Raw genomic sequence first — 12,743 nt, 5'->3', positions numbered from 1 at the left:
ATAGCATTCACCAGCGTCGGCAGGTTAGCTACTCACCGGTTAGCACCAGTGTTAGTTTTACTGAGGTTAGGGTTAGGGTTAGGTTTAGGTGGTCGGAGTGCTGACGTGTAACCGCTGGACCTGCATGGAGATGTGGCCTGTGATTCCTGCACCGGGAGAAAACTGAAAGCCAGTGGTGTAAATAGAAACTAAGTACATTTATTTAAATACTGTACTTGTACACTTTTTAGTTATTTGTACTTGAGTAATTCCAATTTCCAATACTTTTCTCCACTACATCTTGGATCCAAATATTGTACTCTTACTCCACTACATTTATTTCAAAACCTTTTTGTTACTAGTTAGCCTACTTTGTAGATTTTGATTAGTTCTACTATTATTACAAAACATACATTAACCACTTCAGCCGTGTATACATTTTTGCCATATGAAAATAGCTGATCTACAAGCTCAATGCGTCGCAATGTGATGCATTGTTAGCTTTTAGATCTGCGAATTCAGGAGAGAGAGAGAAAGACGAAGGTGCATCATTGAGCATTTTTATTCTTGGATAGTTTGAACTTTCACTCCACTGCGTTTCAAAGACAAATATTGTATTTTTTAGACTGTGATGTGATGCCAGAGTGCGGTCTCTAACACTGGCTGAGAGCTTGGATAGATTGTCAGTTTTTGAAAAGTCTTTTCTGCTCAATTGTAAACCAGTGTCTCTCAAAGTGGGGTCCAGGGACCCACATGGGGTCCTTGAAGGGTCCCCAGCAGGTAAATTGGTTGGTATATAGCATAACAATCATTCTTAGTTTAACCACTTTAACCCTGTTTTATACGTTGGCTATTTTTGAACAAAGTTTAAGAAATCCTGAACAATTGTGAAACATTTTTACTTTTCCTAACGCAAAGCTTTTCTTCTGGGGGGTTCCTGGCACAAAGTCTTTTCAGATGTGGGTCTGCATTCATTTCCTCCTCCCCCCCCCCCCCCCTCTGTATTTCTCTTTCCCCCATCTTCTATCTGGATCTTAACCGCTCTCTCTTCCTATACTTTTGTGTCTCATATGCTTCCTGCCTCACTCTCCCCCGAGCTGTTAATTTATGTTGATCCCATCTGTCATGAAAAGCTGACGCGACACACAGGTTACTTTTATAGCTGCCTGCGTGTGTGTGTGTGTGTGTGTGTGTGTGTGTGTGTGTGTGTGTGTGTGTGTGTGTGCGTGCGTGCGTGCGTGTGTGTGCGCATGTGCGTGCACTTGTATGCGCGTGCAGTGTTATAAGAAGTACTCAGATTTCACTACGACTTTTTTAATGTAAAGTAAAAGTAGCAATACCACAATGTAGAAAATCTAGCAATCCTCAAGTCAAATATCTGCACCAAAGTATCTATATGAGGGTGGATTCCCCTTTCCGCGAACGCATTTCAATGAGAATGGAGCAGTTTCATGCCAGTAGAGGATTTCTGCAAAATAAAACGCTCCATTCTCATTGAAATGCATTAGCGGAATGGGGAATCCACTTTCATACGTACTTTGGTGTGGGTGCAGCCTATCAAAGATATTCTCACAGAGTACCAAATTAAAAGTAGGCTACTCATTATGTGGAATGGTCCATTTCACAATCATAGTGTTGGAGGGTATAATCATTAATCATTATAATCATTGGCTGATTTTAAATGACTTTATGTGCTACTCAGCTAGTGTAGTTTAACCTTTAATAATACATCATCATTTATCAGTTAATATGTGTTTTGTATTAATAATCAAAATGTGTTTGTTTGCCTGTGTTTACGTGCGTGCGCACATGCATGCGTGCGAGCATGCGTGCGTGTGTGTGTGTGTGTGTGTGTGTGTGTGCGTGCGTGCGTGTATGTGTGTGTGTGTGTGTGTGTGTGTGCGTGCGTGTGTGTGTGTGTGTGTGTGTGTGTGTGTGTGTGTGTGTGTGTGTGTGTGTGATGCCCACCCACTGAGAGCCTCGCCCCAATAGTGGTCCGTAACCACGGTTACTACACCGTTGACTCTTTACTCTCCTCTTTCCCTCCTAGGCCCCTCCCTCTGTATCCCTCTCTCCATCCTCCCCTCCCTCTATATCTCTCTCTCCATCCTCCCCTCCCTCTGTATCCATCCTTTCATCCCCAGGCTGTGGGCTGATGATTCCTGCTGCCTTCCAGGCTTTAATGTTCCTCCCCTGCATCTCTCAGCCTGTGCACTGTAATGTCTCTTCTATCTGCAAACTTTTAATGAGCCGCGCAATTTATCTATTTACATGTTGTCGCAGTTCGGGCGGAAACCTAGTAAATAACAAATTAAAAAAACATTTTAATCATTATAAATAGTCAACAGTGTTGATTTCGTCAACTAAAACTATGACGAAAAATGTTTGTCCACTGCGTTTTTTTCACTGACGAAAACTAAATAAAAACTAAATAAAAAGTATTGCTGTGATGACTAAAACTAAGACAACAAAATAAAAACTAGACTAAAACGTTGGGGAGGGACTAGTGGAGAAGAGAGTCATTTTATGTAACTTTGGTTGCTCTCAGGTGTTGCGTGCTGAACATAGCCGATAAGCTCACAACGCGTTGCTGCCAAGTGTAAAATCAGCCATTACAATGTCATCAAGGCTTGCCAAAATACATTTTAGTTGACTAAATCAACTGTAGATTTAGTCGGCTAAAATCGTATTAAAATAGTTAGTCGACTAAAACTCGACTAAAACTAAAACTTTTCAGGTGACTAAATTATGACTAAAACTAAATGACATTTTATTCAAAAGACTATGACTAAACCTAAATCAAAATTTGCTGTCAAAAACAACACTGATCTACAAGCTCACAACAGATGCAGGGTAACGCAAATCTGTGTCACTTTAGATTTGAACAACTTTAACCGTTATTTAATGCTTTAAAAAATAGCAGTTATACTGCGAGCTTGTTGTTCTGCTATTTTTGAAAATAAATGGTGATTGGTGAACATTTGTGCAAGTCTTTGAGTATGTTTGACCCCGATTCTATAAATGTCTTCTAAATCCTTCTTCTTAATCAGCGGTTCTGAAACTTTTTCACATAAGGACCCCCAAAATTGCATGTATTTGGCCGCCGATCTAGAAACATTCCAGGGACCACCCAGAAGCAAATATTTGAGTTACAAATGTTCGCTTTAAAAAGAGATATTAAAAGATTTTTCTAAAATAGCAGATCTAGCCTACACGCTACTGTGAGATTGTAGATTTGCTATTTTTCAATAGTTAAAGCATAAAATAATTCTAGGCCTAAATGGATATTTACAAAGAAAACAAAGCAGTTGAAATATGGATGTATAAGAGGTTTTTGCCCAACAGCAAACTGGTGTTTTTATTGATCCATGTTCTGTAGGTTGAAGTAGGCTAAATAAGCTGTGGAATCCACACGTGTTCTGAGCCAATTACATTTAAGGTACAAAGCCGCCATCTGCTGGCCGTTGGGGTGCACTGATTTGTGAGAGACTAGAATCTAGTCACTAGACTAGATCATATAATCTAATCAATATTACATACCCTATCTTTAATTAGTATTTAAAGGTAGCGTAAGTTATATTCTTTTAAAAAAAGTGTTAAGTAGGTCTATATTTTGATTGCTCATTGCTATTTGGCTTATTGTGCAAACGCAACCAAAGTATGGATTCATTACAAAAGTTAGTTTTATTGCATTAAAACAATCCAGAAAAAAAGAGAATACAATACAAAGTACATTATAGTCAGGATGAGAGAAAACAAACAAAACTAGAGAAACTTGGGAGATTAATAGTTAGGCCTACTAGTTAACTGGGTGCCTGTTGTATGTGTCTTGGCGTTCATGTCAAAGCACTAGCTAGAACAGTGGTTCTGAACCTTTTCAGACCGCAACCCCCAAAATAATTATATTTTAACAATCACCCCACCCTGACGAACACTAATGCCTCAACAAGAGTTGAGGCATTACATTTTGTATAACACGGTTCTATTGTGAAAATAGCAGATCTACAGGCGTTGCCAGCATGTAGATCTGCTATTTTCACAATTTCTGCCTCTAATATTTGACAATTTGGCCAAAGTTTAATTTGTCATTTTAGAGGTAAAAGTCCTTAAATTGTAACTTTAGAGATGTGCAGATACCCTCTATACACTTAAACGTTATGTTTATTTATTTAGTTTACTGTTGAGTATAAGAAAACAATATTTCACATTAAGTTAATCATCTGGGGACCCCCCAAAATATTTTTGGGGACCCCACTGGGGGTCCCAACCCACAAGTTGAGAACCACTGCTCTAGAACATTTTAGAACCGGGTTCTTCTGGAGTTCAGATTTCTGATGATAAGCTGGACCCATCTCTCCGCTGGGTCCACACACATCTTGGCACCATTCCTCATTCTGAACCTATATAGAACAGACAGAGATGGAGAGATTATTTTCGTCATTAAGGTGTTTATATACGTATATTTGATATTGTATTCATAGCGTAATACAGGGGTGGGCAACTTTGATGATGAGAGGGCCACTATATTTTCACATTCACTCCAGAGGGCCACAATACATATACAGTCAAAAATAGCAAAAATACAAGCTCAAAACGCGTCGACGTGTTTTGAGCTTGTAGATCTGCTATTTTTGCTATTTCTGAATTGGAATCCGAAATACATTTTAGATATTTTTGAATTGGAATCCTGAAAAGTAACACTTATATTTAATTTCAAATGCATTTATGTTCTTATGTTAACTTTGTGAACTTAAATACAAATATATTGGACATAAAAAAAAGAGTGCTGCTATGTCTAATATAGACTGAAGTAATTAAAGCGAGTCATGTTTGCATGGTTGGAAATGGAATTGTAACAGCTGAAATCAATACTATATCAGTATTCCAATATTAACCTGTGGGCCGCATTAGGTGAAGGTGGGGGCCGCATGTGGCCCCCGGGCTGCCAGTTGCCCATGTATGGCGTATACATTCACACACGTACCTCACACACAAACACTCACTCTCAACCGAAAGAAATGTTCACAAGAAACACGCATGCACGCAGTCTAAACCTACGTTCACACCAAAGAAACACGCACGCAGTCTAAGCGCATAGGAACACATTCTGTGCGCCTCCAGTCCGTGACGGCTGTTGTTGATTGATTGACAGTCACTCTGTCGGATCACATTCAAATTAGATCTGTTCGTTCAGGGTGAATTTTGCCGTACGGGCTGCACGCAAGCCTCCATTGGAAATGAATGGGATGCGTGCGATCACACACGCAACACGCGAACGGTCTGAATGGACCTTGTGCCTATAGGAACACGATTGTGTGCGCCTCCTGTCCGTGATATGGTCCGCGACGGCTGTTGTTGATTGACAGTCACTCTGTCGGATCACTTCCCTGGCTTTATGCTTTAAAGCAATGATTTCTACTATAGTGATTGCCGATTTGACGTTTTAACAAAAAATGATTTCTTTTAAACTAAAAAAAAAAATAGCTCACCAAAATAATAATACCTTTAACACAAAACTATGGAACTATGGACGACACATAGCAGATCTACATACAATAGATCTGCAATACAATAGCAGATCTAAATAGCAGATCTAAATAGCAGATCTACATGCATATCTACATGCTTTCTGATAATATTTGACAATTTGGTCGATGTTTAACTTTTCATTTTAGAAGTGTTAAAAGGGTCTTAAAAGTCCTTAAATTGTCACTTTAGAAATGCGCAGATACCCTATACACACTTAAACTGTATGTTGGTTTGTTTACTGTTGAGTGAGAAAACAATGGTGCACATTAAGTTAATCATTTTGGGACCCCCCAAAATCATTTGGGGACCCCCCTGGTTGAGACCCAGGGGGGTCCCCAGGGGAGGCGTTGGCGCGAGGTGTTGTGAGCATGTAGATCGGCTATTTTCACAATTTCAGCCTCTTATATTTGAACAATTTGACAAATGTTTAATTTGTCACCCCCCCCCAAATTATTATTTTTATTTACTAGGTTTCCGCCCGAACTGCGACGACATGTAAATAGATAAATTGCGCGGCTCATTAAAAGTTTGGAGACCCACAGGTTGAGAACCCCTATTCTAAACTACTATTAGCATTTGTAGATTAATTGGATGTTGCGAATGTGGGTCCTATGACTTGTGGGGCAAGACCAATGGTGCCGTATAACAACATGGAATTTTCAAATGCGTTCTGTTGTGAGCAAATTATGTTCATTGTGAGCCACATATGAACAATATTAATTAAATAGTTATCTTTACTGCTCTCTACGTCAACATAGGCTACGCATTCTCAACTAAAAGCAAGCAGAACTGCTCTGGCTTGGAGGTTTTCTCTCACTCCCACTGGACCCCAATGTAAACAAGCCGATACATTTTCTTGTGTCTATTTTCCTCAATTAATCAATCAATCAATCAATCAATCAATCAATCAATCAATCAATCAATCAATCAATCAATCAAATCAAACTTATTAACATAACAAATCCTCAGGTTAAGATCTGTGTTTACTTGCTACTGCGCATAGAAAGCTGCGTGCTAATCAGGTAGTATTAATCATCTACACATTTTTATCTCAATTAGATTTTATGCCTGGTTAAATAAAATATAACAAATAACAAATATTCTTTTAATTAAATTAACTGGTAGCAAACATGCCATTTTTCACATCTTGGCATCCCTACTTTCATGGAAATCATTGCTGTGAGTTAATGTTTATGTACACAACAGTACGTTTGACATAACACTCACACAATGCCATCCTTAACACAGTGACTGTGTGTGTTCTGGTAAGTCACCACTTTGTTCTTGGGCAGGGGTTTGGTGCGAAACTTGAAGCAACACTCAGCTGGACCGACAGCACTGTCTGGGGGAGAGAGACACAGTGAGACAGAGACACACAGGCAGGCATGTTGCGGAATAATACAGAGGTTCTCAACCTTTTCAGGCTGCGCCCGGGACCCCCAAAATAATCATATTTGAACTGGGGACCCCTTGCGTTGTGAGGCGTTGTGAGCATGTAGATCGGCTATGTTTAATTTGTCATTTTAGATGTATTAAAAAGTCCTTAAATTGTCACTTTAGAAATGTGCAGATACCCTCTATACACTTAAACTTTATGTTGGTTTGTTTACAGTTGATTGGAGAAAACAATATTGCACATTAAGTTAATCATCTGGGGACCCCCCAAAATAATTTAGGGACCCCCCCCCCCCCCCTGGTCCCAACCCACAGGTTGAAAACCACTGGAATAATAAATAAAAACCCCACAAAACTACTTCAAAAAACAAACCCTCGCCTCCATCATGATTATGAACACAGGAGCCAATAAATAAACTTACTCTGAATTTGTGCCAGAACATCCAGAGATGAGAACAGCAGCATGCAGACCACGAGAATAACTGGCATCATCTTCTTCCTCCCCATAGTCATCATCAATAAGATTATGATTACTATATGGTTGTAGTGTTTTCCAGTCTGCTCTGTATGTACCCGCGCCAAGTTGTGTCTATGTTTGACTCTCTCTGACAGTTTATCTTTCTGTTTCTGTCAGTCTCTGTCTGCTGCCACTTATCTGCCTGCCTCTCTCTCTCTCTCTCTCTCTCTCTCTTCCCCCCCCCCCCCCCCTTGTTTAAATTTTTATTTGGCACATATTAGTGTAGGTGGGATTAAACGTGTTCGTGGGAGAGTAGCTAGAATTGAGGAAACAAACTTGGGAACATTCCTCGTCACTGACATCCTCTGCTGCCGAAACACTTTAGAGGCGAAGTTCACCCAAACAATGACTTTATTTTCTGCCAATTACACATCCCATGAAGCCTTGAATTATTATTTTCTTTTTTTTTGTCACATTCCTGAGCCAATAATTTGAGTGTCCTACTGACCAGCCACTCGGTCATCAAGTTATTGGAATGCAACCTAAACTAAACAAATCTCCTTGAATTCAAGTCTTCATGGTGTGTGTAATTGATCGAAAATAAGTCATTTTTAGGGTGAGCTACTGCTTTAAAATGCACCTCCCCATCAATAAGGCACCAACAACCTGGCTCGATTCCCTCTCTGACCTCCTGTTCCGTTCATTTCCCTCAGGTCCCCGAGACCAGGCTCCCAACCTGGGCGGGACCCTCCTAAAAATATCCCTTCCTCCCTTATTGAAAACCCTTGAATAGCCAAAGTATAACAATAAGGATTAAAGGGTCTAAAATCTAAAAACGGCACAGATGCTTTTCTGGTTTTAATGGGTTAATCTCCTAAAAACATTCAGATCAAATCAAATCAAATCTAATCAAACCGAAATTGACCATAGTGCTGTACAGGCTGAAACAAAACAAAACAAAACACAACAACAACAACAACAACAACAACAACAACAACAACGTATGGCAGTGCAACAACAAAATAGAAGAGGGCCATGTGAGAAACGAGGGGTTGTGGTTTGGCAGCCAAGGAGTGTGTGTGCAAAGTGTGGCATGGATCGGGGCAACGGTGATGGAGATATGAGTAGGGCAAAAGTGTTTTGTGACGTGACCGACTGCCATACTGACAGACAGACTGACAGCAACAACGTATGCCAGTGCAACAACATCAAAGTCACACATCATCACATACAACAAACAGACATACACTTACGTGTGACGCCAACGAATAAAAATGTTTTTGTGTGAATTATTTTTTATGAGGTTTCCCCCGGGAGTTGAATTTCAACCTTTTAATACGTATTATTACACACCCTTAGAAACACATTGGTGCAGAAATCTTTTGGTAACGATTTACTTTGCAGATTTTCTTATGTTCCCCTTAAGCCTCGATAGAATTTGCACTTCTAATATAGAAAGGCAGACTATTCCAAAGTCTACTGTAGGAGCAGCAGGGAAAGAAATATAAATACAGAATAGATACAGATACAAAACACAAAAGTACAACAAAAGCCAGGCCGGGCCCCTCCAATCTGGCCCACTCGGTGCCAGCCCGACAGCCGCATCGACCCGCCTGATTTTTTAAGATATCTAAAAATATGTTTCTGTGAACACCGCGTTGTGATGTTGACGAATAACAAGGAAGACCCAAAGGAATACAGAAGGAAGGATGTTGTGCCTTAATGGCAATAAAAAGTGCATGCTTTTTCCACAGACCGCACACTCTCAGAAAATCATATAATCATATGATCCAACCAGATTAAGCACTACATTCTATCTAGTAACTGTAGGAGTTTTCGGTTCCACAGATAAATAGCAGATCTACAAGCTTGTAGATCTGCTATTTTCAAAAAATATTTTACTGTTTATTTGACCATTTGGCTGACAATTTTGACGGGTTTTTATGGTATAATTTACTTACTACTAATTTATTACATTTGATGCAGTAATGGGCCATATTCTTTTCTTTCTTTTTGAGGTCTTAAAAGTCCTTAAAGGGGAGAACCACCCATGTTCAACATAGAACCATGTCATTAATATACCTTTGTTATGTGGAAATAAGAAAAAAGGTCTCCCCCCTTCTGTGTTGCCTATAACTGGAGGATTTCTTTCGTTGTTTGTATTTCAGTACACCGTGATGACACACACACACACACACACACACACACACACACACACACACACACACACACACACACACACATATATATATATACATAATATATATGACATAGTTCAATGTTGAAAATGGGTTGTTCTCCCCTTTAAATTGTGGCTCCACTGTCATCTGGGGATCCCCCCCCCCCATGGAATCTTTTTTGAAGACATCAAAGACATTGATGTGAGAAGATAATTTGTTTTTTGAGGGGGTCGTATTTTTATAACCCTGTTATAAAAAAGGTGTAGGATATTAAACACTTAAAAACTAACACTTGTTAGCAAGAGGAAGTCCTTAGCTTCATTTTGATGCCATGTGTCATTTGTTTGGCTACAGCCATGTGGCAGCTAGCATTAAAATGGTGTCACATGGTCATGTGGGGGCAGGTTGTCCCCAGGTTGTCTCCATGTTATGTAGATGGGGTTGACATGATATGTTTTTAAACTAATACAAAAGGCCTGTTACAAATGTTTTTTTAATCACAATTCCTTTGTTGAGTCCCTATCGATTTTCTATAGGGACAACTAACCCTGTATATTGTGACAAGCTGCCCCGCCATGGGGTTGGTTGTCACAATATATATATATATATATATATATATATATATATATATATATATATATATATATATATATATATATATATTTATTTGATCGCTTGATGGAATAAGTTATGCGAACAACTTGTATACCCATCTCAAGCCAAGACCTTAAGCTTCCTTCTAATGTAGGAATAATCATCGTCAGATGTGTTGTTGATGAGACATTCATGTTGGAGTAAATAATATGACCGGGGCGCCCGGTGGCCTACTGGTCATATAAGCATTGATGCCTGGTGGCGTCGCCGGTTCGATTCCTGATCCGGACAACCTTTGCCGCATGTCTCTCCCCATCTCTCCCCCGTTTCCTGTCAGTCTACTGTACTATCCAATAAAGGCATAAAAAAGCCCAAAAACAAATCTTAAAAAAAAAATAATAATAATAATATGACAACCATCCCCGGTCTCCCTACTTGAAAAATGTATAAATGTTGACGTTCAAACAAAACAAACCTTGCAGCTGCACTACGCTGCTCTGACTCATAAGCCCAGCTCTATGTCTAGGGTCTAGTGAGCGTAGCCTCGTAGACCAGATTCTTCCTGAAATTCTTATTCGATTTCTTGGAAACTCCTAGTGAGCAAATAGAATGCAGCTGCAGGAGGAGTCGGTTTACGAGGCTTAGTGAGCGGCCCTTGACAGACACACATACCTGGTCATAGGCGGAAATGAACGCAACATCCGGAAAAATACTCTTGGAAAAAATACACAAAAATTAGGACTGGGATTAATTAATTACAGAAAATTAACGCAATTAAAAGAAAATACATATTTTAATCGTTTTTGCACCATAGAACCTTTCTCACTGGATGAGTTTCAGGCATACCGATCATGCCGGTGCACCAACCAAAAGCCCAGCGCACGCAATCAGACCGCTTGTTTAATCGGCCCAGTGGATGAGAAATTTAGATTTAAAAACCTCACTCATATACCAAAACGCCTTTTATTTGAAATGAACTTGCTTCTTCCCGCAAACATGCGATTAATTTTGATTAATTAATTACAAAGCCTCTGTTTTTAATCAAGTCCCAGCCCTAAAAAGATAAATAAAATAACAAAATGACAAAAATAAAGTTGCAGCAGCCACACCAAGATTATAAGGATATGAAGGTCTTCTTTATTGTATGACCTACGCAGTTCAAGAGTTAAAACTGTGGGACAACAAGCACCGAAGCATGCCTGTTATAGGGCAGTGGTTTTCAACCTGTGGGTCGGGACCCCCTTCCACATGATTTTGTGGGGGGATCCCCAGATGACAGTGGAGCCACAATTTAAAGGGGAGAACCACCCATTTTCAACATTGAACTATGTCATATATACTATGTATAGGCCTATATGTGTGTGTGTGTGTGTGTGTGTGTGTGTGTGTGTGTGTGTGTGTGTGTGTGTGTGTGTGTGTCATCACGGTGTACTGAAATACAAACAACAAAAGAAATCCTCATATAGGCAACACAGAAGGGGGAGACCTTTTTTCTTATTTCCACATAACAAAGGTATATTAATGACATGGTTCTATCTATGTTGAACATGGGTGGTTCTCCCCTTTAAGGACTTTTAATTAAGACCTCAAAAAGAAAGAAAAGAAAATTGCCCATTACTGCATCAAATGTAGGCCTAATAAACTAGTAGTAAGTAAACTATACCATAAAAACTCGTCAAAATTGTCAGCCAAATGGTCAAATAATATGAGAGTAAACAGTAAAATATTTTTTGAAAATAGCAGATCTACAAGCTTGTAGATCTGCTATTTATCTGTGGAACCGAAAAGCCTCAACTCCTACAGTTACTAGATAGAATGTAGTGCTTAATCTGGTTGGATCATATGATTATATGTTTTTCTGAGAGTGTGCGTGCAAAGTTGCTAAAGTGAAAAGGGAAACCATGAAATCCAGAGGGCATAATTTCCTATCTGTGGAAAAAGCATGCACTTTTTATTGCCATTAAGGCACAACATCCTGCCTTCTGTATTCCTTTGGGTCTTCCTTTGTTATTCGTCAACATCACAACGCGGTGTTCACGGAATAATTGACGTGATGGGGAAATCCAGAAATGTCAGAATAATAGGTCAGTCAATGTCATCATATGGTGCTGCCTTTAAACCTGTTTATAAATATTTTGTATTTTAATTTCTGATTTCTAACTGTATGATTATTTATTATTAACTTTTTGTATATTTGTCTGTCATTTAATGTCTATGAATTGAGTACAAAATGTAAACAGCTTTTGTGCTTTCTTGGGTTTAAATCCTAATAGTAGACCTTGTATCTGAACTGTAGGCCTACTGTCCTGGGCTTTTCCTAAGCGAACTTCTAATAAAGTAGGCTATTAAATCAATCATTCAATCAATGAATCAATCAATGAATGAATGAATGAATGAATGAATGAATGAATCAATCAATCAAGTCAGGTTCCGACAGCAGGAAGAGGTTTACACAAAATTTAGTTTTTTCTCCCTCTTTAATAATAGCCTAATCATGACAATAACTCAACAACAAATGTATAATAATAGAGCCTAATAATAATAATAATAAATTATTGCTGTTGTTGTTGTTGTTGATGTCGTCGTCATATTTAATTTGTACTGCTACT

Source organism: Nannobrachium achirus (genome assembly GCF_963921795.1).
Source record: "Nannobrachium achirus genome assembly, chromosome: 16".
NCBI classification, from domain to species: Eukaryota; Metazoa; Chordata; class Actinopteri; order Myctophiformes; family Myctophidae; genus Nannobrachium; species Nannobrachium achirus.
The sequence above is the reverse complement of the archived record's forward strand: the minus strand, read 5'-3'. Positions refer to the sequence as shown.